Source organism: Hyla sarda, chromosome 5, assembly GCF_029499605.1.
Source record: "Hyla sarda isolate aHylSar1 chromosome 5, aHylSar1.hap1, whole genome shotgun sequence".
Taxonomy (NCBI): domain Eukaryota; kingdom Metazoa; phylum Chordata; class Amphibia; order Anura; family Hylidae; genus Hyla; species Hyla sarda.
This window is the reverse complement of record NC_079193.1, coordinates 196,495,847-196,522,334: the sequence shown is the minus strand read 5'-3', so window position 1 is coordinate 196,522,334 and position 26,488 is coordinate 196,495,847. Positions and strand designations below refer to the sequence as shown.

The 26,488-nt window shown below is 41.0% G+C and overlaps 1 protein-coding gene across 3 annotated transcripts in view; it reads left to right on the top strand.

Moving 5' to 3' along the window:
* Nucleotides 1-26,488, top strand: part of CDH12 (cadherin 12) — an 863,358-nt gene that overhangs the window by 512,607 nt on the left and 324,263 nt on the right. For all 3 annotated transcript variants that reach the window (XM_056520962.1, XM_056520961.1, XM_056520960.1), the window contains one exon: nt 2,470-2,728. The gene's annotated coding sequence lies outside the window, so the exon portion shown is untranslated. The remainder of the gene's footprint in view (nt 1-2,469; nt 2,729-26,488) is intronic.

Sequence of the window (26,488 nt, the reverse complement as noted above, 5' to 3'; positions counted from 1 at the left end):
CTCCAGGAATAGTCAACAATAAAATGGTTTTATTCCATCATATGTCAAGCAGAAAAAAAGATTGCAACATTTCTGCTTGTTCTCAGAGGGAAAAGGGTGGTAGATAGATAGACAGATAGATAGAGTAATTATGAAAAATAGACTACATCTAGAACCAAGATGACATCATTATGTATGTATGTTTTTTCGCTTCAGATGGTAGTATGATGGTCAACAACATTTATTTACTTCAAACTAAATATGCTTAAAAAAAAAAAAAAATATATATATATATATATATATATATATATATATATATATATATAAATTAAGGATCCATACAATACCATGCACCCTCCAAAACTTTACTAGCCACATTTCATTCTTGACTGTGCCCCAAGAATTTGATTTCCTCTCTACCTCATTCAAATGAACACAAATGTGCTATAAATCCTGTGACTCCTTCTCTTTACCATAGAAATGTCTTGTATCTCAGATGACTACTTTACCCTTTGCTCTTTAGTGCCAACTTTAGGAGAAAACATTCCTGCAAGTCAAAGCCTTAAAAGATGTCTAGAGATTTTAATAGCAACAAAAGGGAATGTTACCCATCTGTAGACCACTTTTTGGGGATTGTTTACCCCCTATCAGTATATTTCTTCTTGTATATTTCTCCTTAAGGAGCGCCATTACTATCATACCAATAGCTGGCAAGAAAGTGAAATGTGCTATGCACTCCCCTCTTAGTGTTGCACCATGAGTAGTACATCTCCACTTGCATGTAGAACGAACAGATGTTTTTTGAGGGTTCCACAGGTGCTTGTGGGGTGCCAATGGCTGCTGGTATCCAGGGAAAACTTGTCTGGGTGCCAATCGGTAGTGTATTAGGTGGATAAAGAACAGTTTGTGCACTCAAAAAATCTTCTAGGTTAAACCGGATACTCATCTGGGCGACAATCTGTGATGTATTGGGTGAATAAAGAACAGTTGCAGAGTGTAAATGGGAATGTTATTTTATTAATATTATAAAAGAAAATGCCTTTAAAAGGCATATCCCCCTCTTTGTCAAGTCATCAAAGAGTGGACCTTTCGAAAAGGGGATGTGCCCCTTGAAGCACATTGTCGTTTATAAAATGAATAAAATAACATTTCAGTTTACACTTCAGGACTCTTCTGTATCCACCCAATACATCACCAATCGCCGCCCAGGTGAGCATCCAGTTTTCCCTAGATGATTTTTGAGCACTGCTCAGACCATCTCTCTTGGATCTATTAAAATGCACTTGGAGACCTATAGGACATTCATGCTCCAATGTTTTTTTCACAAAATTCCCAATAAACAATGAATGGCCCCCATATATCTCCACAAGCATTTTGATGGTCTCCTCAATGAGACACTTTTCTGCTCCTGGCCCACTACAAAAGATTGCAGTTAGTGATTTTAATTCATGAAAAGTATCCACAATTGTTTAGCTGAACTCAAAACATAATGAAAACAAAAAAGCTTTTTTTATTTTTTTTTATCTAAGGCTGGGTTCACACTACGTTTTGTCCCATACGGGAGCGCATACGGCAGGAGGGAGCTAAAACCTCGCGCTCCCGTATGTGACCGTATGCGCTCCCGTATGCCATTCACTTCAATGAGCCGACCGGAGTGAAACGTTCGGTCCGGTCGGCTCATTTTTGCGCCGTATGCGCTTTTACAACCGGACCTAAAACCGTGGTCAACCACGGTTTTAGGTCCGGTTGTAAAAGCGCATACGGCGCAAAAATGAGCCGACCGGACCGAACGTTTCACTCCGGTCGGCTCATTGAAGTGAATGGCATACGGGAGCGCATACGGTCACATACGGGAGCGCGAGGTTTTAGCTCCCTCCTGCCGTATGCGCTCCCGTATGGGACAAAACGTAGTGTGAACCCAGCCTAATAGTGTGTTCTATTAAAGTCAATGTAAAAGCATCTATTAGTGCACACATTGGCCCAGATTTATTAATCTGTCTGAGACAAAAAGTGCTCAGAGTAACCCATCACAGCTCAGCATTCATTTTCCATAAACTTTAATATGACACATCATTGGATAAAAAAATTACAATTTGATATCCATTATGAAGCAGTTTTTGTTTTGATTGTATAGCCTGATTAGGCATTAACATTTCTTGTCTATTTATTGACAAGCCTATGTGCTCTATAAAAAAAATACTGTTCTTATATAAATATTACATGGTAGATAAGAGGCTTTATCACATATTTTGAATTAAGGCCAAGGGGCTTCACATTATGCCTCTCATATACACTCGCTTTATTAAGCAGTTACATTGCCTGAAAATAATTTGAAAAATGTTATTGAAGGAATTGGGTCTTTTTAAGTGGAAATGGTGAGGAAATGGTTTAGAAACATGTGCATAAAAATAACCTAATCAAAATACTTGCACTTTATGTATAATGCATCTTAATATAATTAGAAAATATATTTTTTTCTTTCTTTTTCAGATTATATTATTGCAGTTTGATCTATTTTTAAATAATCCAGAAAACCGGGGCTTGAAAATGTCTTTTTACTTAAAACCTGTGTGTCAGATAAATATGAAGCTGTGTAATTCCATATCTGATGAGGACTATATGAAACTATAAACACTTCAAGGGACGGACCGCGGTCTTGTTGCAACTGTCAGTTATGATGGGTTTCTCAGAGTCTTTGTGTTAGTAGATAATTCATTGCCTATCTGGAAAGAAACTTTCTTTAAAACAGGTAAGAGACGTTAAAGAATGTGTTTGCTAAGCAAAAATGACAATATAGTATAGTTTGGAAGCCATTAAATTCTTCCTATATACAATTATGCAAACCCATGACATTCCTGCTTTCAATTCTAAATCTGATTCTGTAAAATTATAGACAATTAAAACCCTTTCTTGCAATCCAATATATGAATTAACATAATATATTGAGCAGAAAATGTTAAAAATATATATAAATAAATCAATAAAATCTGTTTTATTACTACAAATAAGCAATGTTGTATAGAGTGGATATATATTCCTGCTTTTCTATTCTATTTTATTCTTATTAACTATTATAATGTATATTTTCTATATAATTATATTATAGAAATATGAACCTTCTATGAAGCTGAAATGTAAATAAAGCTTTACAGAAAACAATATTTGAGACAAATAGACAGAGTAAAAAGCTTATTGAATCACAGAGACATATTTACATTCCATGCTTAATCATTAGAGATAAGTAAAGAAGTTTGCTGAATTCGGGCTATGTGATAAACACTCAATATCTTGAATTTGTGAACAAAACAAGATTGGCCTATTGTGGATAAACTATTGATCCATGTTATCTCTATATATGTCACTGGCATGCATGAGAAGAATTACTGCTTTGTATTATCATACTTCAGATCCATACTATGTATACATATAATCTAAAAGGCATTGTTAGATAAAAATACAGACTCATGATAAGACTTAAATGGAGAAAATATTTATTGCATATTATAGACTCCATTGACTTTTTTAGGCAGATTCATAATAATAACATCTAAACTTAGTTCAATTGAATATTTTTTTTTTCCTTCTCAGTTTAGTTTCAGGTAACTGTAAGGAAATGTTAGCATCAAAAATTGTCAATGTACCATATATATATATATATATATATATATATATATATATATATATATATATGATATTCAAAGAGAAGAGAAGAAATCAGCAACTCACCATCTCAGCTGCGACCGAGCTCCTGTTTCGCACACTAAGTGTGCTTCCTCCGGCCATTATATATATGTATATATATATATATATATATATATATATATATATATATATACACACACACATACATGCATTGGAAAACAAAATGTATGCAAACATACTGAAGCATACCAGTAGTATGCCCATAGAGATCAACAAACAGATCAGGGTGTCTCAACGATGAAACCTTTCTTTATGTCTAATAAATTTGCATATCTTGCTAAATAAGGATATTTTGCTTTTTTATGGACTTTCAAGCATTCATTCTGCTTTTAAAGGAGTACTGCAGTTGCAGTGTAAGACACTTATCGACATGCCCCCTGCTCATACATATCCATGGGAGAGGCAGGGATGCATGAACGCTGCATCTCTGCCTTTCCCATAAGACACATGGGCCCCGTACAGGAGATAGTGGGGGGTCCCAGCGTTCAGACTCCCAGCGATCAGACACTTATTACCTATCCTGAGCATAGGGGATAAGTGTCTTACACTGCAGATTTCCTTTAACATCTTAATGACCATAGACGTGTACACACGTCCAGGCAGGATGCATGTTCCCACACCAGGATGAGTATACACATCCATGGTTCTCGTGGGTGCTGCCCAGTGCACCCACGAGATCGCGGCAGGGACTCGGCTGGAACACACAGCCGGGACCCTGCAGCACTGCCAGGACCGGCAGTTTAACCCATACAGCCGCGGTCGGAAGTGTTTTGACAGAGGGAGCTCCCTCTGTCTTCCCTGCAGCACCCCGCAGCACGATTGCAGGGTGCTGTGTGTGATCCCTGGCAGGCGGGACCCTGCCGTACTTCCAGGACTGAAGTAAACTTCGGGTTCCAGCAGTTTAAGCTTTACAACTGTGGTCAGAAATGACCACAAGCTGTAAGGAGTTTTGACAGAGGGCGGGGGCTCCTTCTGTCTCTCTCCTGTAGCACAACGCAATGATTGCCGGGTGCTGTTAGTTACCTGGGCAGCTGGGGGTCTTTACAAGGACCCCCAGGTCTGCCCCGGTTATTGCCTGTCAGGACGTGCCAGAGGCACTGTAATGCTTTGGAATACTAAGTATTCCAAAGCATGAACCACTTAAGGACCCATGACGTACCGGTACGTCATGAGTCCGCTCCCGTTCTATAATGCGGGGCCACGGCATGGCTAATAGCGCACAGCACTGATCGCAGTGCCGCTAGCTATTAACCCTTTAGACGTGGTGTTCAAAGTTGAACGCTGCGTCTAAAGTGAAAGTAAAACAATGCCGGTTAGCTCAGGGAGCTGTTCGGAATCGCCACGGCGAAATCGCGGCATCCCGAACAGCTTACATGACAGCCGGAGGATCCCTACATGCCTCCATGCCGTCCGATCGCCGAATGACTGCTCAGTGCCTGAGATCCAGGCATGAGCAGACAAGCGGCAGAATCATCGATCAGTGGTTTCTTATGAGAAACCACTGATCAATGTAACAGATCAGTGTGTGCGCAGTGTTATGGCCCCCTATGGGAACTATTACACTGCAGTAGAAAAGTGGGGAAAAAAGTGAATAAAGATCAATTAACACCTTCCCTAATAAAAGTTTGAATTACCCCCCTTTTCCCATAAAAAAAAAACAGTGTAAATAAAAATAAATATATGTGGTATCATTATAAAAATGATATATCATTAATTAAACCACACGGTCAATGGCGTACGTGCAAAAAAATTCCAAAATCCAAAGTTATTTTTGGTCACTTTTTATATCATGAAAAAATGAATAAAAAGCGATCAAAAAGTAGCTTAAATGGGCGATCAATACAAAAATGGTACCGCTAAAAATATCAGATCACGGCGCAAAAAATTAGCCCTCATACCGCCTCATATGTGGAAAAATAAAAAAGTTATAGGGGTCAGAAGATGGCAATTTTCCTGTATGTACTTGGAATGTTTTCCAGAAATATGACAAAATCAAACCTATATAAGTAGGGCACCATTTTAATTGTATGGACCTACAGAATAAAGAGAAGGTGTCATTTTTAAAGAAAATTTTACTGTGTAGAAACGGAAGCACCCAAAAGTTACAAAAATGAATTTTTTTTCAATTTAGTCTCACAATGATTTTTTTTTCCATTTCACCGTAGATTTTTGAGTAAAATGACTGATGTCATTACAAAGTAGAATTGGTTGCGCAAAAAGTAAGCCATCATATGGATTTTTAGGTGCAAGGTTGAAAGAGCTATGATTTTTCAAAGGTAAGGAGGAAAAAAAAATTACAAAAACGGAAAAACCCCTGGTCCTTAAGGGGTTCAAAAAAAGTGTAAAACCTAATATAAAATAAATAAAAGTGTAAAAACAATAAGTGTAAAAAAAGTTTAAATTTTTTTTAAAAGTATAAAAAAATAAAATAAAAATAAATTTATTAAATAAATATAATGAAAAATAGAAATGCACAATGTGTAGGGTCAAACGGCGTACATTTGCATCATATCACATGCTGTGGATGCCCGCCAGCAGTCCCAATAATGAGCTCCCTAATGCAGCTGGGTAGCTTTGTGTGTCCACTCATAGCGACGGATTTTTATCGCCGGCAGTCATGAGCGGACACACTGAGCTACCCAGCCACAGCAGTGATCTCACCCTTGTAACTGCCAGGGGCAGTGTGCAATGTGCTGCAGATCTGCTCTATGGGACCCTACACTGCATCCCGTTCATACTGCATTTCAGCAGTATGTTAAAGGTATCTGTCAGCATCATGTCAAAAAAGTGATGCTGACGTATACTGTAGCAGCTCCATTCATTTCTGAATGAGACTGCTACAGTATACATTGGCATTCCTTTTTTGACATTACAACGGACACATATACTGCAGAAATGCAGTATGAATGGGGACTATCACCCAACCCCCCGTCTCCCTCCAACAAAATAAGCCAGTTCTTTCAAGATTTATTTATTTATTTTTAACACCCAGTGATGGATATATTGGCCATGAGTCGGTGCTTATTCCCACAACATGACAGATATATCCAACAGGAACTTTAACTGTCACAGATAGCCTCACGTCACATCTAGCCGACCAGAGACCGATCAGGGGTTCCCTGGTCCAGCCAATACACTTGTAGGGGTGCGGTATTGTTCTGACAGCTCCGATCCTTTGCAGGCATGGGGTGGGGTCTATAATTCATATAATGATGCCTTGAAAGCACAAGTGGGCTCCTCTCCTTCTTGGTCCTACCAGGCGGTCAGGCATTTCCTCCATTTCAAAAGCGACTTACCAAAATGATGTCCCACAAATAAAGAATTTGTGGGAAAAAAAAGCTAATTGCTATTTTTTTCCACTGACTTTGAAATAATCCTAGCCACACAATAAGGGCTCAAAATACTCCCTTTTGCCCTAGGTGAATACTTTAGGGGGCGTAGTTTTGAAAATGGGGTCACTTCTGGGGGTGTGATATTGTTCTGACAGCTAGCATGCTTTGCAAGATGAAGTGCGGCCTATAATTTGTATAATGATATCCTGAAAGCCAAATGGTGCTCATCTCTATTTGGGTCCCATCATGTGGCCATGCAATTAAACATGGCCTAAGCGGGGGTATTACTGAACATGGGACAAACAGCCTAATAAAATATGGGGCGGATTTTCTACTTTCAGATGCAATTTAAAAAAAATATGTTCCAAAAATGACGTATTTGTGGAAAAAAAAAAGAAACTGACTGATTTTGTAACCATTCAAGCCACACAAAAAGGACTCAAAGTATTCACTTTTGGTCTAGGTGAATACTTTAGGGTGTGTAGTTTTCAAAATGGGGTCACTTGTGGGGGTTCTGTATGGTTCTTGCAGCTAAAACCCTTTGCATCCATTCGACCTAAAATGATGCCCTGAAAGCCAAATGGTGCTCCTCTCCTTCTGGGTCCTACCATGCGGCCAAGGAACCAAATATGGCCTAAGCGAGGGTATTTCCAAACACGGGCCGAGCAGCTCGATAAAATTTGGGTGCATACCTTTCAATATCAGAAGTGATGTACAAAAAATATGTCCCACAAATGATGCATTTGTGAAAAAAAGTGAATTTGGAATTTTTAACACTGACTTTGTAATAATTCCTGCCAAAAAACGATGGTGTTAAAATGCTCACTGTACCCCCTAGTGAATACCTCCAGGGGTCTACTTTTCAAAATGGGGTCATTTGGGGGGGGGGGGGTGTTCCTATGTTCTACTACCTTCAAACTTCTGCAAATCTTGCATAGCACATAAAAAAAAAGTACTTTTCAAATTTTCAAAATTTTCTAAATTTCTAGTTAAATTGTTAGGCTTCTAATTCCTTTAAAATGTTTATTAAAAGCAAAAGAAATGCTTTCAAAATAAAGTTGACTTTTGAAAGTATAAGACTCATAAACTATTTGGCCAGAAAGTATAAATATATGCAACCTATTAGTGTTAAAATAGCAACAAAAATAAATAAATAATAATTTCATGATTTTTTGCATTGTAAAAAAAATAAAACTATAAATGATATCGGCTTACTTTTACTATGTACTTGGAGGACAACTTGTGACAAAAAAACTAAGTCAGAAATATTGTGATTGGCAAAACGTTACCAGAGTTATTCTCTATTAATGTCAGACATCCCCGATTTGAAAAAACAGGCCTGGTCTTTAGGGGCGTAGGGGTTTACTTGTATTGGTCCTTAAAGGGGTAGTCCAGTGGTGAAAAACTTATCCCCTATCCTAAGGATAGGGGATAAGTTTGAGATCGCGGGGGGTGCGACCGCTGGGGCCCCCTGCGATCTCTCTGTACGGGGCCCCGGCTTTCAGCCCAGATAGCGGGTGTCGACCCCCGCACGAAGCGGCGGCCGACACGCCCCCTCAATACATGTCTATGGCAGAGCCGGAGATTGCCGAAGGCAGCGCTTCGGCTCTGCCATAGAGTTGTATTGAGGGGGAGTGTTGGCCGCCGCCTCGTGCGGAGGTCGACACGCCCCCTTCCCGCGGGCTGTCGGGGCTCCGTACAGGAGATCGCAGGGGGCCCCAGCGGTCGGACCCCCCGCGATCTGCAACTTATCCCCTATCCTTAGGATAGGGGATAAGTTGCTCATCACTGAGTCACCACTGGACTACTCCTTTAAGATGGAATTGTTTGGCTCTGCTATCTTCAGTAGGCCAACTACCTTTTTAGTGTACATCTTATAAGATACTTTCTGTTGCCGTGTACACTCTAGGATATTTAACCAACTCTGTTACCATCCCACTACAGCTGGAATCCTATCCCTCCATCCCATAGTGGGGGTGGGGGGGGGGGGTGGGGGGGTGTTAATAGACTAATAAAGGTAAGATAGAAGATAGTTTATATCAAAAGCAGAAAGAAAACATTAAATACCACGGAAAGGTAGGGATATAACTTTATTTACCACTATGTGTTTATGCACTAAATAGTTAAAGTAGTTTTATCATGAAACAACCCTTTAAAGCATAAATGCATTTTCATGTGTATGATAGAGTGACATAGTAGTCGGCATTGATCCATCTACAAATAAAATGTATACCTCAGTAAACCAAACCAAATGCAGTCATGTTTTGTTAAGGTTTATGGGAATGTCTTGTTGGGACTATTCTGATATATACACATAGCATATTGAAAATGTGACCAATTGTTGTATGTCTCTGATGTTCTTCTGGACTGAGCCCAGATTATCAATGATGTAAGTTTTGATCAATAGAGCTTTAGGGTTGTCTTGGTCAGAGAACAAACTTTAACCCCTTCCCTAAAATGGATGTATATGTACGTCCACTGCGGGCTCCCACTGCATGACGCATGCTCAGCAGGTGAGCGTGCATCATACCCGTATGCAATAAGCAACCAGAACCCACGGTTAATGCCGAACATCACTAATTGGGCTGATGTCCGGCAGAAATCAAAGTTGATTGTGGCATCTAAAACCGGTTAATTCCTTTTCCAGCTAGCTCAGTGGTCTGATTGCACACAAAGAAAAAACTGGAGTCACTTATTATTTTATAAGAGATAGTACACAATGTTATTAATAATAACATGTAATTACATTTAAAATAGGAGAATGTCCACCCGGGGGGGGGGGGGGGGGGGGAATAAGAATCAAACAAGGGTGTCACTGAGGTATCCTACAAAAAGTGCCTAGTGCATAGTATGTAACAAGGCTTACATGCAGCATATACATAGCAGCAAACAATTGTAAACAGGACAAAAAAAAAGCAATAAATATGCATTAACCCCTTCACTAAAGTTAAATCACCCCAATTTTGCCATTTTCCAAATAAAAAAATATAAAACTTTAACAAGTGTGGTAGTGCCGCGTGTGTAAATGTCCAAGCTTTTAAAATATCATTTTAAATTAAACTCAAAGGCGCAAGCGAGTCCAGAAATGTGCATTTCTGGTCACTTCAAATACTAGAAAAAAATTAATTACTCTCGATAAAAAAAATGGTCCTAAGAAAACTTCAGATCATGGCACAAAAAAATAGCCCTCATACATCCCTATTCATGAAAAAAAAAATTAGGGTTCAGAAAATGACCATTTTAAACATCCTAATTTTGGTGCACGTAGTTATAATTTTTTTAAGCAGTAAAATAAAATAAAACCTATATAAATTAGGTATTCTTGTAACCCTATGGACCTAAAAAACAAAAATAAGGGGGATATTCTCAAAAACTACTGTCGTTTCTGTTCCAGGGATATTAAAGGGGTACTCCGGTGAAAAACTTTTTTTTTTTTAAATCAACTGGTGCCAGAAAGTTAAACAGATTTGTAAATTACTTCTATAAAAAAAATCTTAATCCTTCCTGTACTTAGTAGCTGCTGAATACTACCACGGAAATGATTTTCTTTTTGAAACACAGAACTGTCTGCTGATATCACGAGCACAGTGCTCTCTGCTGACATCTCTGTCCATTTTATGAACTGCCCAGAACAGCATATGTTTGCTATGGGGATTTCATCAACTGGTTACAGAAAGTTAAACAGATTTGTAAATTACTATTAAAAAATCTTAATCCTTTCAGTACTTATAAGCTGCTGAAGTTAACTTGTTCTTTTCTGTCTAAATGCTCACTGATGACACCTGTCTTGGGAACTGTCCAGAGTAGAAGCAAATCCCTATAGCAAACCTATCCTACTCTGGGCAGTTCCCGAGACAGACAGAGGTGTCAGCAGATAGCACTGTTGCCAGACAGAAAAGAACAACTCAACTTCAGCAGCAGATAATTATTGGAAAAATTAAGATTTTTTTAATAGAAGTAATTTACAAATCTGTTTAACTTTCTGGAGCCAGTAAAAAAAAATACAAATCTATATTTTTTTATAAAATTTTTCAATAATTTTTGGTACACAATTTGTTGGTTTTTTTATACCAAAAAAATTCCAACTGGCCACGCCAAATGCGTCACTTACTTGTGACATGCATAGTGCTGGGACTAATCATGGATATACAATCATACACATTTTTTTCAACTTGTATAGATGAACTACTTTTACACAAACAGACAAGTTGCAACTATGTCCCATAAAACTCCTTTTTATCACATTTACCACATAAAAAAACAATATTACTTTTAAGATATGAGATGATACAAAAACAGGTACATCAGATAAACTTCAGTTTGTAGGCACATATATCTAATATTCCATCACATAACATGGGGACCAAGTCAATGCATAGTCACAGTTACAATCTTCCAAAGTGGATATAGTATCTGTAGCTCCCTATCAGAGTGCTCCAAAGCGGAGCTAACTAAATCCTATCAATGCGAGATATTAAACCAAATTAACACTCATCCATGTTGATTCTGTGGCAACACACCGAACCCCGAGCACGCTTTCGCTCCTTCCTCAGGGGGCACCTAGTTGGGTACCAAAAAAAAATATATATATAAAAAAAAGGATGCAGTAGGGATGTAAAATAATGTATTTAACAAAAAAAAATTATATCAAAATTTTTATAATTTTTTTTATAAAGAGTGATTGTGTGTTTAACTTTTTTCTCTTTTTATTTTTATTTTTTTATGTAGCACTACTACTCCCAGCATGGAACACACTGTTCCATGATGGGAATAGTAGTACCTGTTATAATAGACATATTGCCCTGGGTGTCAGTCTGACACTCAATGCGATCGTCCATAATATAGCAGAGATGTGGAGCGGCTCTATACAGCACTCGCATCTCTGCTCTGTACTCCAGGCCAGCCAGTGATGTGAATAAAACATCACTCATTCATATTTCCCACCCAGAGTGGGGATTGGTCAGATGGTTGCAGCTGATCACAGGTCTCTGAGGGGAATATGAATGAGTGAGTGGCCAGAGTGGCACTGTATACAGCCGCTCCATCTCTGCAATAGACAGGATGATCGCAGCGGGTGTCAGTAGTGATCTGTTCTTACCTGCAGGTACTACTACTCCCAACATGGAGCACACTCTGCTCCACGCTGGGAGCTGTAGTATCTGGTTTAAATGATTTTTATTGGATTTTTTGAGAAATTTATAACAAAGGAAAGATTGGCCAAAAAAAAAACAATGTGGCCAAGGAACAATACATAACAAATATAACACAGTTATATAAATGTTACTAAAGCTATCACTCAGCTGTATGTAGAAATATTAATTTGCAGAATCATGTCTTTGGATGTTGCGGATATTATAGACATATCCGATACATCTTTATAGGTCATCTTGAAAAGTAAGAACGTCACATAAGCAGTTTTAAAGTATTTTATGGTCATACCTAAAACTCTGCAGCGAAGAATAGGATTTTTCATGACTAGGTCCCGTAGTCCTCCCCTCTCTCGTCACAGGACGACTCACCGGAAATATGTGCAAAGTGTGACACAGAGTAATCATAAGTAGTAATGGGTGGTTAGAGTAGTACCATTTAATAATATAGGATGAACATAATTTAGTTTAATGGATCCCCGAACAGCATGAAACCCAATTACACCATGATAGAAGTGATGTGCATGGTTAAATAGCAACACCTAGGCCAGTGGATAGTGTTTCGTCCATGTCTTCAATCTCTACTTGCAGGTCCGTCTGTTGTTTAGCTTCCAGGCGTAAGTTGTTTCGTAGAAACAATTGGACTTGATTGCTTCTATAATATCAGCTGTAGAAGGGACAGAAGAGGATTTCCACCTAGCTGCAAGTTGGGATCTGAAGGCTATTAGGATGGCATGAAGGTGTTCTATAGTTATAGGTGTTTAATAGTTATTGTGTAATTTTATCTCTGATACTTGTCTTTGTTTGTACCCCATAATTGTAAGCGCTGCGGAATCTGTAGGCGCTATATAAATAAAATAAATAAAATAAATAAATTCTATAAGTGGTGTCTGCTGTGTGAAGGCCTATATTTAAAAGTACAAGTTTGCTGGATATGGGTAATGACTTGTGTGAAACCAGTTGTACTAATTCCTCCACACCTTTTTTCAATGTGTGAAGTACAGGACATGACCAGAAAATGTGACTTATGGTGCCTGTCAACCCATATCCCCTCCAACATAGTTGGGAACATGAGGGGATCATGTAATGCAATTTAGCCGGGTTATAGTACCACATAGATACCATCTTGAAAAATTGTTCTCAATGGCCATAACACGATGTGTGTTTTTTTATAATTTTTTTTAATAAAGATTTAAGGGCCTGAGCCCATTCATAGTTAGAGATTGTCAGGTTTAATTTGTTTTCCCACTTGGAATGCTGTGGCCCATTATTTATATATATGTTGTTATTGTAGAACTAATATAATGGCTTAAGGGTCATTTTCAAGATGGAGTCAGAGGATAGGTTCATGTGATCTGTAAGTGTTTGAGGAATGGATACTGTGGGTTGGGGAAATTGTTTCAAATGTTTGACAGTGGTGTTATATGTTCTTCTCTCTGCATCTGGTAAACCGTATATAGATTGGAGTTCTTCAAAAGAAATTTGTTTACTATCTCTGTACAAATGTTTTAGTATAGTAATGCCTCTGTCTGTCCAAGTTTGAAGGTCGGAGAGTGGAGTATGGAGTAGAACAGATTGTATGGTCAGGTTGATTGAACAATCAGTAGCAGTATCATTGTTTGCAGTGGGCTTTCTATTCCACAATTTTTATGTTGTCTGAGACTATTTTGTTTATTCTAAGTTTAGTCTTGTTTATTTCATTAGAGTTTATTAATAGTGGTGTCCAGTCTTCGATACCGCATAAAGATTCCTCTAGAAGGACCCATGGCTTTTTTTCAATGGGAGGCTTCAGCCACTCTAGTGACTGTTTCAGTAGTGTGGCTTGAAGATATGCCGACAAGCAGGTAGCCCAGTTCGGGAGCTGTAGTATCTGCATTAATAGACAGATCGCAGCAAGTGTAACTTCTGACACCCACTGCAATCTGTCTATCAATGCAGGTACTACAGCTCCCAGCATGGAGCAGAGTGTGCTCCATGTTGGGAGTAGTATTACCTGCAGTTAAGAACAGATAACAGCTGTGGTCCTCCTGTATAAATTATAGATGAGGCCGGCCGCCCTTCTATGGTCTCCTGCACTGACGTATATATACACATAGGGGGACATGTATCATTATTTGTGTATGGTAGAATCAGTTTACCCCTTTTCCTGAATTCTAAATTATGCGCAGAAGCGCTAAATTTATCAATCAAGCGCAATAAGCTTCATAAATTGCGGGTAAATATAGTAATCTCCTCAATCCACTCTTTGGAAAATAGAATAGGTGATTTAGAGCATCTTGCTACGTTAAGTCCAAGATGGCTTATATTTGCGCAAAAAAACCAGCTCTTGCGGCAAAATTTTTGGTGTAAAGGAAAAGTACGCAGTTAATAAATCCATGTGTACTATAGATGTCACTCCAAGGTACCCCGATTCGGCCACATCTGGAGGACATGCTCTACCAAAACATGCGCCCAAAAAATGCACAAAAAAGGGCTTGCGCAAAATTTTGCGCAAAAAAATACACACAAAACTGGGGTAAAATCTTTGATATATGTCCCCCATAGAGAATTCCTATTTCCCACAGAAAGCTGTGATATGCTGGAACCATCTGGCCAATCACAGCTCTCTGCGAGAAATATTAATAGGTGTATATATATGTCAGTGCAGGGGACCATAGAAGAGCGTCTGGACGCATCTATAAATTATACAGGAGGATCGCAACGGGCGATCTGTCTATTAGTGCAGGTACTACTACCCCCATCATGGAACAGAGTGTTCCATGTTGGGAGTAGTAGTACTGCCTAAATTTTTTTTAAAACAAGTGAAAAACATACACACACACACACACACACACACACACTACATTTTTATTATTGTCGGCTACATTTTTAGTGCTTTACCCGTTTACATAAATTGATCCCTGTTAAAAAATTAATAAACATTTTGTAATAAAAAAGATAAATTTTGTTAAATACTATTTTTTCCATCACTACTGTATCTTTAAAAAAAAAAAATTTTAATGGTACCCTACACAATTTTAATAAAAAAAGGTAGCGCCATCACTTTTTTTGATCGCTAAAGTCCAAAAAAGAATACAAACTGCCTGAAAAGACGCTAAACTAGGTTTTGAAAAACCAGCCTCTGAGCCCAAAATTGCTGAAAAAAACCAAAAGGATAAAAAAAAAAAAAAAAAAAAACGCCAAACTGAAAAACGCCAAGTCAATCTGGCATTTTGCAGTTTACTGTTGACCTGCAGCTAACATCTGGACCGCGGGAAAATTGGCGTTTTTTTTTATGGTGCTTGTGCAAAAAAAACTCAGTGGAATTCCAGCCTTAAAGGAGTTAAATTGGTGAGACCCAAAAGTTCTTTTAAGAGCTATTAACCTGTCATTGCCATAGATCTCTGTTTGATCCCATAGATCACCACTCAGTAAAAAATAAAGAAGGAGATTTATCATTCTTTTCAAACATATGGCTTTTACATGACAATTTTTTAAACTTACTTTTGCTTACATGCAACCTATTTATCAAATAGTCACATGACCTTGATAAATAAATCACACGTGAGCAAAACACGGGAAACTCGCTTACAAAAGCATTTTTTAAAGCAGAAAAGTTTTCCCTTCTGTTAATAGCCGAAGTGCTTTAACTACCCTTTATTACCAGTATCGTTGCTAGCGAGTGACTGGGAGGGGGGCGTACCGCATTGTGCAAATCGCTTTTTCGGCATCTAATATGGCGGATCCACATGTCAGTACATGGGGCAAGGAACGCTGGGAAGGCGGGAAGGCAGGTAGGATGACCCTGAATCACATGCAAGATGCAGCCTATCAGCAGCCAGTCACCCCTGTGATGTCACAGCCCTATGTATATTCGGCAGCCATTTTGTGGCTCGTCATATCATTCATTACACTAAATACAGATAGGACAGACATTGTTGTGTGTGTGTGTGTGTTACACAAAAAAGCTCATTCCAGCAGCATTTCACTTCCTAGTCACATCAGCGTTCTGGTGGACAGAGAGCAGTGGGTTTTTTTTTCACTGAAAAGGATTTTTACTGCAGCCATTAACCTCCCAGTCACTTTCTTCAGCATTGTATTACAGAGAGGGGCAGAGAGCTGTGTGTTGCCTCATACATATCAACAAGCTGCCTCAACTTCATAAACCTTAGCAGAGGAGGCAGGCATAATTTTTCAGTGCAATTCTGTGTTTTTGTTCCACAACAAATCATCTGCTGGTTGTACTAGTCTGTAATACCCAGCAGTCCATTCCTAATAGTCTTTGACAGAGTGCAATTTTGCGTTTAGTACACAGCTTTTTGGCACTGTTGTGTACTGCTGGTGTTGTGCAAAAATAAGTTTTTTTTAAGCGTACTGTACTGCATTTTTCTGCATACCACATACCTGCATCTAAGTAGTGTGCTATTTTGTACCTGTTAATCTGTCAAGGGCCTAGGTACTGTGAAAGTCCAGGCAAAAGTAATCACCAGCTGGTATTTTACTAAAATACACTTTTTTAAGTGTACTGTTCCGCATTTTTCTGTCCTCATAAGTGCATAACTGCATACCACATATGTACATCTACGTAGTGTACTATTTTGTAGCTGTTAATCTGTCAAGGGCCTAGATTCTGTGAAAGTCCAGGCAAAAGTAATCACCCACTGGTGTTTTACTAAAATATGTTTTTTTAAGCATACTGTACCACATTTATCTGTCCTCATAAGTGCATACCACATACGTACATCTAAGTAGTGTACTAGTTTGTACCTGTTAATCTGTTAAGGGCCTAGATACTGTGAAAGTTCAGGCAAAAGTAATCTCCGGCTGGTGTTTTACAAAAATATGAAGTTTTTAAGTGTACTGTAGTGCATTTTTCTGCCCTCATAAGCGCATACCATATACGTACATCTAAGTAGTGTACTATTTGTACCCGTTAGTCTGTCAAGGGCCTTGATACTGTGAAAGTCCATTCAAAAGTAATCACCGGCTGGTGTTTTACTAAAATATGTTTTTTTAAGCGTACTATACCGCATTTTTCTGCCCTCGTAAGTACATAACTGCATACCACATACGTACATCTAAGTAGTATACTATTTTGAACCTGTTAATCTGTCAAGAGCCTAGATACTGTGAAAGGACAGTCAAAAATACACACCTGCTGCTGTTCTAGACAAATACTGTTTTAAGCGTAGTGAGGCAGAGAAGTGCCAGGACGTGCATAGAGGAGTGTCAGAGGCCTAAATTTATCAGGCAGAGGTCCCAGCAGACTAGAGGCGAGTGGCAGCAGGAGTCTCAGCGAGAGGTCTGAGCTCCCGGTTTCAGTTAGCGGTAGTGTCTCAACCAGCAACCCATCTGCAGTCATCGATTGTTAACATTGTCATCCACTTCATCACAAGTCACATCTGATGCCCCCAGTCAACAGTTAGTGCTTTCCTTAGACACAACCCTCAGTTGGCATGGCCCAGGAGCAGTCCCTCACATTGCCTCTGTCCAATGCTGTTCCCTCCCCTAAATAAGTATTTTATGCTGTGGGTTCAGCTCCACTATTCAGTGAGGATGATCTCATAGAGGAGAGTCAGCAGCTACTGCCCAGCCAGTGGAGGAGACATATGCCACTTCCCCCTGCTAGGCAGGCAATTAGTGATAAGGAGAGTGACATGGGAGGCGATGTTGCCAGGGTTCAGGGTCCTGAAGCAGACACTGTTGAGGAACCTGAGGAGGACATCAGTGACGTGTAGACACTTGTTGATGATGATGATCACAATTGGGAGTCAGGTGCAGAAGGGGCTTTATCATCATCAGGAGAAGAGAGTTGCAGGTTGCCCATGAGGCAGCAGCTGAGCCAGCAAGATGGTAGCATAGTTGGCAGTCAGCATGGTGGCAGAAGTTGAAATTCTGGAGCCAAATGGGCCCGGGGGTGACCACCTGCCTACCTTCCTGGGAGGTAGTGGAACAGGGGTTCCTGGAGACGGCGGCAATAGCAGTCAATTAGTGAAGACTGTTGGTGGGAAAATCAGCTATTCGGCAGTGTGGCAGTTTTTCATCAAGCATCCAGAGGAGGTTGACATAGCCACATGCAAGATTTGTCTGCAGAAGGTGAAGCGTGGCCAGCGTCCCAATGTTGGCGCCACAGCCCTGCATCAACATATGTTTCGCCAACATAAAGCATCCTGGGAGAACTGTGGCTCCGATATTGTGTCCAGCCTGCTACATCACCCTGTGGCATGCCGCTCCCTCTTTCAGCCAGCCAAAGCTCCACCACCTCAGCCAAAGGGAGCTGTGTGTCATACCCTCCTTCTGTCGCTCCAGATACTCCTGCTCCTCCTACTTTTAGGCAGCCATTCCTCCAATAATCCATTGGTGAAGCCATGTCCTAGAAACAACAGTATGTGCCCACTCATCCAATGGCGCAGAAGTTGAATGTGCTACTGTCCAAGTTGCTGGTGCTACAGTCCCTCCCTTTTCAAGTGGAGGACTCTGCACCTTTCAGAGAACTGATGGCTTGTGCAGAGTCGAGGTGGAGAGTGCCAAGCCGTAATTTCTTTGCGAAAAAGGAAGTACCAGCCCTGCACAATTTTGTAGAAGAGAAGGTGGGACAGTCCTTGAGCCTGTTGGTGTGTACCAAAGGGCATGACAGTGCCGACATCTGGAGCTGTAACTATGGTCAGGGATAATACATGTCCTTTATGGCTCACTGGATGAATGTGGTTCCTGCACAGCCACAACACCAACTTGGACAGGTCACGCCGCTTCCTCCTCCACACTCTCAGGCCGTTGGTCCTGTGACAGTGTGCGACTCCGCCTCCTCATCCTCTACCGTGTCCTCAGCCTCCACTGCCCATACAAGTCTCAGTGGCCCTTCAGCATACCATGTTTGCAGGGCACGGCGGTGTAACGCTGTTCTTCACATGAATTGCCTTGGCGAACGGAGTCACACAGGGGAGGAACTGCTAAAAGTAATTCATAAAGAAATCAGAGCATGGCTGACTCCACGAAAACTGGAAATCGGAACCATGGTGACTGACAACGGGAAGAACATCTTGCAAGCGCTGTGACTGGGAAGGCTGAGCCATGCGCCCTGCATGACACCCATGTTCAATCTGGTTGTGAAGCAGTTCCTGAATTGTTTGCCACATTTGCAAGACATCCAAACAATGGGAAGGAAAATTTGCATGCACTTCAGGTACTCGTACACCGCAAAGTACACCCTACTTGAGCCGCAGCGTCAGAACGGTATCCTCCAACATAGTCTGATTTGCGACGTTGCCACCCTCCCTATGTTGGACCGACTATATGAACAGAGAAAAGCCATCATTGATTTCTTGATGATGCAAGTGGATAGGTGTACTCGCTTGTGTAACTTCAATGTGAACCAGTGGCTGCTCATACGTGACACCTGCTGTTTGCTCAGGCCCTTTGAGGAAGCCACATTGTTGGTAAGTCGCCAGGATTATGGGATGAACAATGTCATTCCACTGCTTCATTTCTCACAACATGTTTTGGAAGCAATGGCTGGTCAGGGCACTGGAGACATGGTGCCTACATATCATGGCCACATGAGCCCTGTGGGGGCTGAACTGGAGGAGGAGGAGAGGGGCACAGTGGAACACAGTTTAGGTTTCCTCAAATGGGCAGTTTTTCTAGTAATATGACAGGAGAGGAGGAGCAGGAGCAGCCAGAGGAGCTAGAGGGTTTTGAGGAAGGCTAGACAGAGGACTCATACACACTGTGGCAGTATGCAGTGGAGATGGAGGCAGGGAGTCCCTCCTAGTCACTTGCACAAATGGCACAATGCATGCTCTCTTGCTTGCGTAGTGACAGTCGAATTGTCACTATTCGGCAGCGGGATGACTTCTGGATCTTCACTATATTGGACTCTCACTACCGTCACAAAATAGGGGCTTTTTTTTACACCCACTGAGAGGGAGGACAAACTGACCTACTAGAGAGAAATCCTACGTAGTCAATTGCCACCATTGTCCATCCTCTTGCAGGTCTGAATTGGGAGGGGGGGGGGGCTGCGCTCACCCTCCACTGCCATGGGGAGTGGTGGGGTGGCAGGAGCAGTCCCAGCTCCATCAGCAGCAGCCTGAGTCTACAGTCACTGATGAGTAGCTTTCTTCACCCGCATAGTGAAGCAACTCATCATCAGCAGGTAGACCTGGAGCAGGACCCAAACCAGCAGGTGGTGGCATACCTTGACATGACCATGTCAACACACCTTGAAGATCTGCTGGACTTCTGGGCAGCCAAACTTGATTTGTGGCCACAACTAACAGAGTTTGCCATGGAAAATCTGTCCTGCCCAGCCAGTAGTGTGCCTTCAGAGCAGGTGTTTAGTGTGGCGGGGGCCATAGTCACCCCAAAGAGAACTCATCCAGGAAAAATGTGGAGAGACTGACCTTTGTGAAGATGAATAAGGCATGGATCAGCCAGGATTTCCAACCACCAATGCCTGCATGCATGAGAGTAGATTGACCATTGTACCACATCAACACTTCACAAATATGGATAGTGCCAAACAGATTTAAAGGGGCTGCTCCCCAGTTACAAACATTCCTCCACATCAGACCTTCTTTCTCCCACCTTCGTCACCGGGTACCGGTATTGCCACCCACTGCACCACTCTGTCACCGGGTCACTTTCAGGACTCCTGATGCTGCTGCTGCCACCTCCAGGCTGTCTCATTCAGCCACTATATGGTCTCTTCTCATGCTTCAGCCAACTCCAGGCTGTGTCATTCAGCCACTATATGGTCTCCTCATGCTTCAGCCAACTCCAGGCTGCGTCATTCAGCCAATATATGGTTTACTGATGCTGCTGGGCCTGGGCCTAAAACATTTTTTTATGGTAGCACTAGCTACCATAAATCTTCAATTTACATTTCAAAATTCATATTTTAGTCTTAGGGATATTGAAGCCCTAGTGTCTACTCTTGCTACTACCAGCTCCAGGCTGTGTCATTCAGCAATTATATGCTCTCCTCATACTGATGCCACCTCCAGGCTCTGTCATTGTGGTGACATGTGACTCCTTTATAAGATTTGGTTCTTTGCACCCACGCACCGGGGCCCAGGAAAATTAAAATTTCAAAATCCTCAATTTCAATTTCAAAATCTTACATTTCCAATTAAAAATCTTAAATTTCAATGGTCTTCTCATGCTTCTGCCAACTTCAGGCTGTGCCATTCAGACACTATATGGTCTCATCATGCTTCAGCCACCTCCAGGCTGTACCATTCATCCGATATATGTTTTACTGATGCTTCAGCCACCTCTAGGCTGTGACATTCATCCAATATATGGTTTACTGATGCTTCAGCCACCTCTAGGCTGTGACATTCATCCAATATATGGTTTACTGATGCTTCAGCCAGCTCAAGTCTGTGTCATTCAGCAACTCCATGGTTTAGTGATGCTGCTGGGCCTGGAACTTTACCTATATATGTTTATGGTAGCAGTAGGTACCATACATCTTCAATGGAAATGTCAAAATTCATAATTTTATCTTAGGGGTTGTGAAGCCCTCTTGTGTACTCATGCTGCGGCCAATATGGTCTCCTCATGCTTCTGCCATCTCCAGGCTGTGCCATTGAGACACTATATGTCTCCTCATGCTTCAGTCAACTCCAGGCTGTGTCATTTAGTCGCTATTTGGGCTCCTCATGCTTCAGCCACCTCCAAACTGTATCATTCAGCTAATATATGGTTTACTGATGCTGCTGGGCCTAAAACATTTTTTATGGTAGCACTAGCTACCATAAATCTTCAATTTACATTTCAAAATTCATATTTTAGTCTTAGAGATATTGAAGCCCTAGTGTCTACTCTTGCTACTGCCAGCTCCAGGCTGTGTCATTCAGCAATTATATGCTCTCCTCATACTGATGCCACCTCCAGGCTCTGTCGTTGTGGTGACATGTGACTCCTTGTAAGATTTGGTCCTTTGCACCCACGCGCCGGGGCCCAGGACACTAAAACTTGAGAGTGAAAATTAAAAGTTCAAAATCCTCAATTTCAATTTCAAAATCTTACATTTCTAATTAAAAATCTTAAATTTCAATGGTCTCCTCATGCTTCTGCCAACTTCAGGCTGTGCCATTCAGACACTATATGGTCTCATCATGCTTCAGCCACCTCCAGGCTGTGACATTCATCCAAATTTATGGTTTACTGATGCTTCAGCCAGCTCCAGTCTGTGTCATTCAGCAACTCCATGATTTAGTGATGCTGCTGGGCCTGGAACATTACCTATATATGTTTATGGTAGCAGTAGGTACCATAAATCTTCAATGGAAATGTCAAAATTCATAATTTTATCTTAGGGGTTGTGAAGCCCTCTTGTGTACTCATGCTGCTGCCAATATGGTCTCCTCATGCTTCTGCCATCTCCAGGCTGTGCCATTGAGACACTATATGTCTCCTCATGCTTCAGTCAACTCCAGGCTGTGTCATTTAGTCGCTATTTGGGCTCCTCATGCTTCAGCCACCTCCAAGCTGTATCATTCAGCCAGCATATGAATTACTGATGCTGCTAGGGGTGTTCTGCACCCCATTGAGGCTCTCTGTAGTCCAGAAATAGCCGTTTTTAATATAAATTAGCCGCAAATAAATTCGGATCGAACCACATTTTTTTGAGCAAATCAGCCACAATTCAGCAAATCGGCCGAATCAAAGTTTTTAAAAAGTTTGCTTATCTCTATACATAAACAATAGTGAAGCCACAAATAAAAAAAATGGCTTGGTACGTTACCCACCCCAAAATGTGCATGAAGGTTTATTACAATGGATGTGATGGCTTGGTACGTTACCCACCCCAAAATGTGCATGAAGCTGTATTACAATGGATTTTTATTTTTTGTAAGGAAAAATTTTTAGTGCCACACATGAGTTATTTACGTAGTCTCTAAAAATTCTTACACAATTATTTTGTGCCTTATGCTATTTTAACACAACATTAATAAAAAAATGTAGAGGGTACGCCAGCATTTACGTGTCCTAAAATTAACAAGGAGTTATAATAGAGTTATTAGTTATGTAATTAATTTTTTCTATAATTAACATTAGCATTAATGTAGTAGCTTTGTTTCATGATGCAGAACAGGACCAGTTGTTAAAGTGGGTGTTAATGTCCTTTTCTGCACACGTATGCACTTTCTGAATGCCAGGTTGGACCTGGAATACATATGCAAATTTTAAATAGAGATGCAATTTTTTTCTTCATAAATTGCATTTGATAAATACATGACCAGTGCAAAGTAAAAAAAAAAAAAAAATAGTATGTGAGCAAATATTCAGAAATGTGCTTTAGAATAAGCAAAAATCAGAAAGTCGCGGCATGTATGGAAAAGTTGCACGTGCGCAAGTACGTGTAACTTTTTTACAGAAAAACAATCTACTATGGAGCTTCATAAATCTTCTTCAAAATCACTTAACACCTTTATTGCCATAAATAAAATGACAGATCTTATAATGAGAATGCATGTATTCTGCGGAGGAGGCTTATGCCATCCTGGCTGACTTTGAATCCTATGCTACCGACACAGCATCAAATTTTGATTTTGGTCAGTTCTCAGGTACATCATCCAGCGATGTATCTGAAACTGCTGGGCCCCCTGTCAGAGGGAAATGTGTTGCTGTGGCTGACAGTGTGGCTGAGAAGTGTGTCGCAGCTAATCGCTACATGCCAGATATCCCTCCCTGCAAATCCTGGCATTAATATTGATGTCCAAAGATATACCCATTTGCAGTTTGTAAAAAAATTTCTGGGAGATGACATTATGGCCTAGGAGTTTCATGCTGCTAACCCCTGTTCTTTTTTTGACGAAACAGCCAGGGACCCCCATTGATGTGCCAGAGTTCCTCAAATTCTGGCCACTCACAATGCTAATAGACAATATTAAAAGTGTACTCCAGTGGAAAACATTTTCTAAATCAACTGGTGCCAGAAAGTTAAGCAGATGTGTAAATTACTTCTATTAAAAAATCTTTACCTTTCCAGTAATTATTAGCTGCTGTATGCTACAGAGGAAATCTTTTCTTTTTAATTTTCTTTTTTGTCTTGCTCACAGTGCCCTCTACTGACAAATGATGCCCGTATCAGGAACTATCCAGAGCAGGAGAAAATTCCCATAGCATACCTATGCTTCTCTGGGCAGTTCCTGACACGGACAGAGATGTAAGCAGAGAGCACTGTGGACAAGACAAAAAAGAAATTCAAAAAGAAAAGAATTTCCTCTGTAGCACACAGCTACTAACAAGCACTGGAAGGATTAAGATTTTTAAATAGAACTAAATTACACCGGCCTGACGAAGCGCTTCGGCGCGCAAACGGTCCGTCGCTGTTCAGTGTACCTCCGCATCCTCACCATCTTTCCCTGCATGTACCTGCATCTTCTACAATAAAGGCCTCAGACTGAAGATTACCTGGTGAGTGCTCCACTGTCTTTTCCTTCATATTGGATAATTTACAAATCTGTTTAACTTTCTGTCACCAGTTCATAAAAAAAAAAAAAAAATTATAATAATAAAAAAAGTTTCCCACTGGAGTACTCCTTTAAGTCTTCCATTTGCTCATATTGGAGCACTAATTCCATCTGCTGTACCCTCATTTATGCCCACTCAATGAATAGGCAGAGGTATGAAACCATACTTCATTTCATGCATTTTATTGACAATAGCCTGTGCCCCCCTAGAGGGCACCCTCAGTTTCACAGGCTGTACAAGATCTGCCTGCTGATCTGCCTGTTTGCAGAGACTTATATGCCTAAACAGAATGGCCTTGATTTACTAAGAGTGGAGTGTAGTTTTCTTTGTGGGTTTTAATTCCCTATAAGTATTTTTTCACAGTATTTACTAATGTTTCCCTGTATTTTACACTTTTCCTTACATTTTACACATGCTTTGAGATGTCGGGTTTTCCTCATCTAAAATCCACAACATTTTCTGTAGAAACCTCAGCAAATATGTTGGGAACACGCCCCCTTTTCCCTTACATAATCCAGTTTAGTGGCATCTGCAAAAATAACAATGAAATAAGAATAAAAAAACACCCAAAAATGGCTGTCCAAAAGTTTGACAAAGACCAGCGATAGAAAAAATGCACAGAAAGTTTAAAAAATACCACCATTTGAAATACCCTAGGGCAGGGGTCTCAAAGTCAAATTATCCGGGGGCCACTGGAGGTAGCAGTTGGGTGAGGCTGGGCCGCATGCGCCCATTACATATAATGCCCTCATCATCCACCAGCAACACCCTCCACCAGCAGTAGCACCCCCATCACCCACCAACAACCCCCCATTCCCCCTATCCCGTGTGGTAATAGCATGAGCTGACGGATGATGTGGGTGCTACTTCTGGGGGTTCCCCACATTAGGTAGGCAGCAGGTTCCCCACATGAGGTAGTAGCAGGTTCCCAACATTAGGTAGGCAGCAGGTTCCCAACATTAGGTAGGCAGCAGGTTCCGCACATTATGTAGTAGCAGGTTCCCGACATTAGGTAGTAGCAGGTTCCTGACATTAGGTAGTAGCAGGTTCCCGACATTAGGTAGTAGCAGGTTCCCCACATTAGGTAGAAGCAGGTTCCCCACATTAGGTAGAAGCAGGTTCCCCACATTAGGTAGTAGCAGGTTCCCCACATTAGGTAGAAGCAGGTTCCCCACATTAGGTAGAAGCAGGTTCCCCGCATTAGGTAGTAGCAGGTTCCCCACATTAGGTAGAAGAAGGTTCCCCAGATTAGGTAGAAGCAGGTTCCTCACATTAGGTAGAAGCAGGTTCCCCACATTAGGTAGCAGAAGGTTCCCCAGATTAGGTAGAAGCAGGTTCCTCACATTAGGTAGAAGCAGGTTCCCCACATTAGGTAGCATTGCCGATTAACCCCCTCCCCCCAGACTCACACACACACAGACAGACACCCACACACACATACAGACACCAACACATGTGCACACACATAGACAGACAGACACACACACACACACACACACACACATGCACACACACATAGACAGACACACATATGAACACACACATAGACAGACAGACACACACACAGACAGACACCCTCACATGCACACACCCACACATGCACACACACATAGACAGACAGACACCCACACATGCACACACACATAGACAGACAGACAGACACACACACACACACACATGCACACACACACATAGACAGACAGACAGACAGACACACACACATGCACACACACACACACACACACACAGACAGACAGACAGACACACACACATAGACAGACAGACAGACAACCCCACATGCACACACACACACACACACACATAGACAGATAGACACACACACATGCACACATAGACAGACAG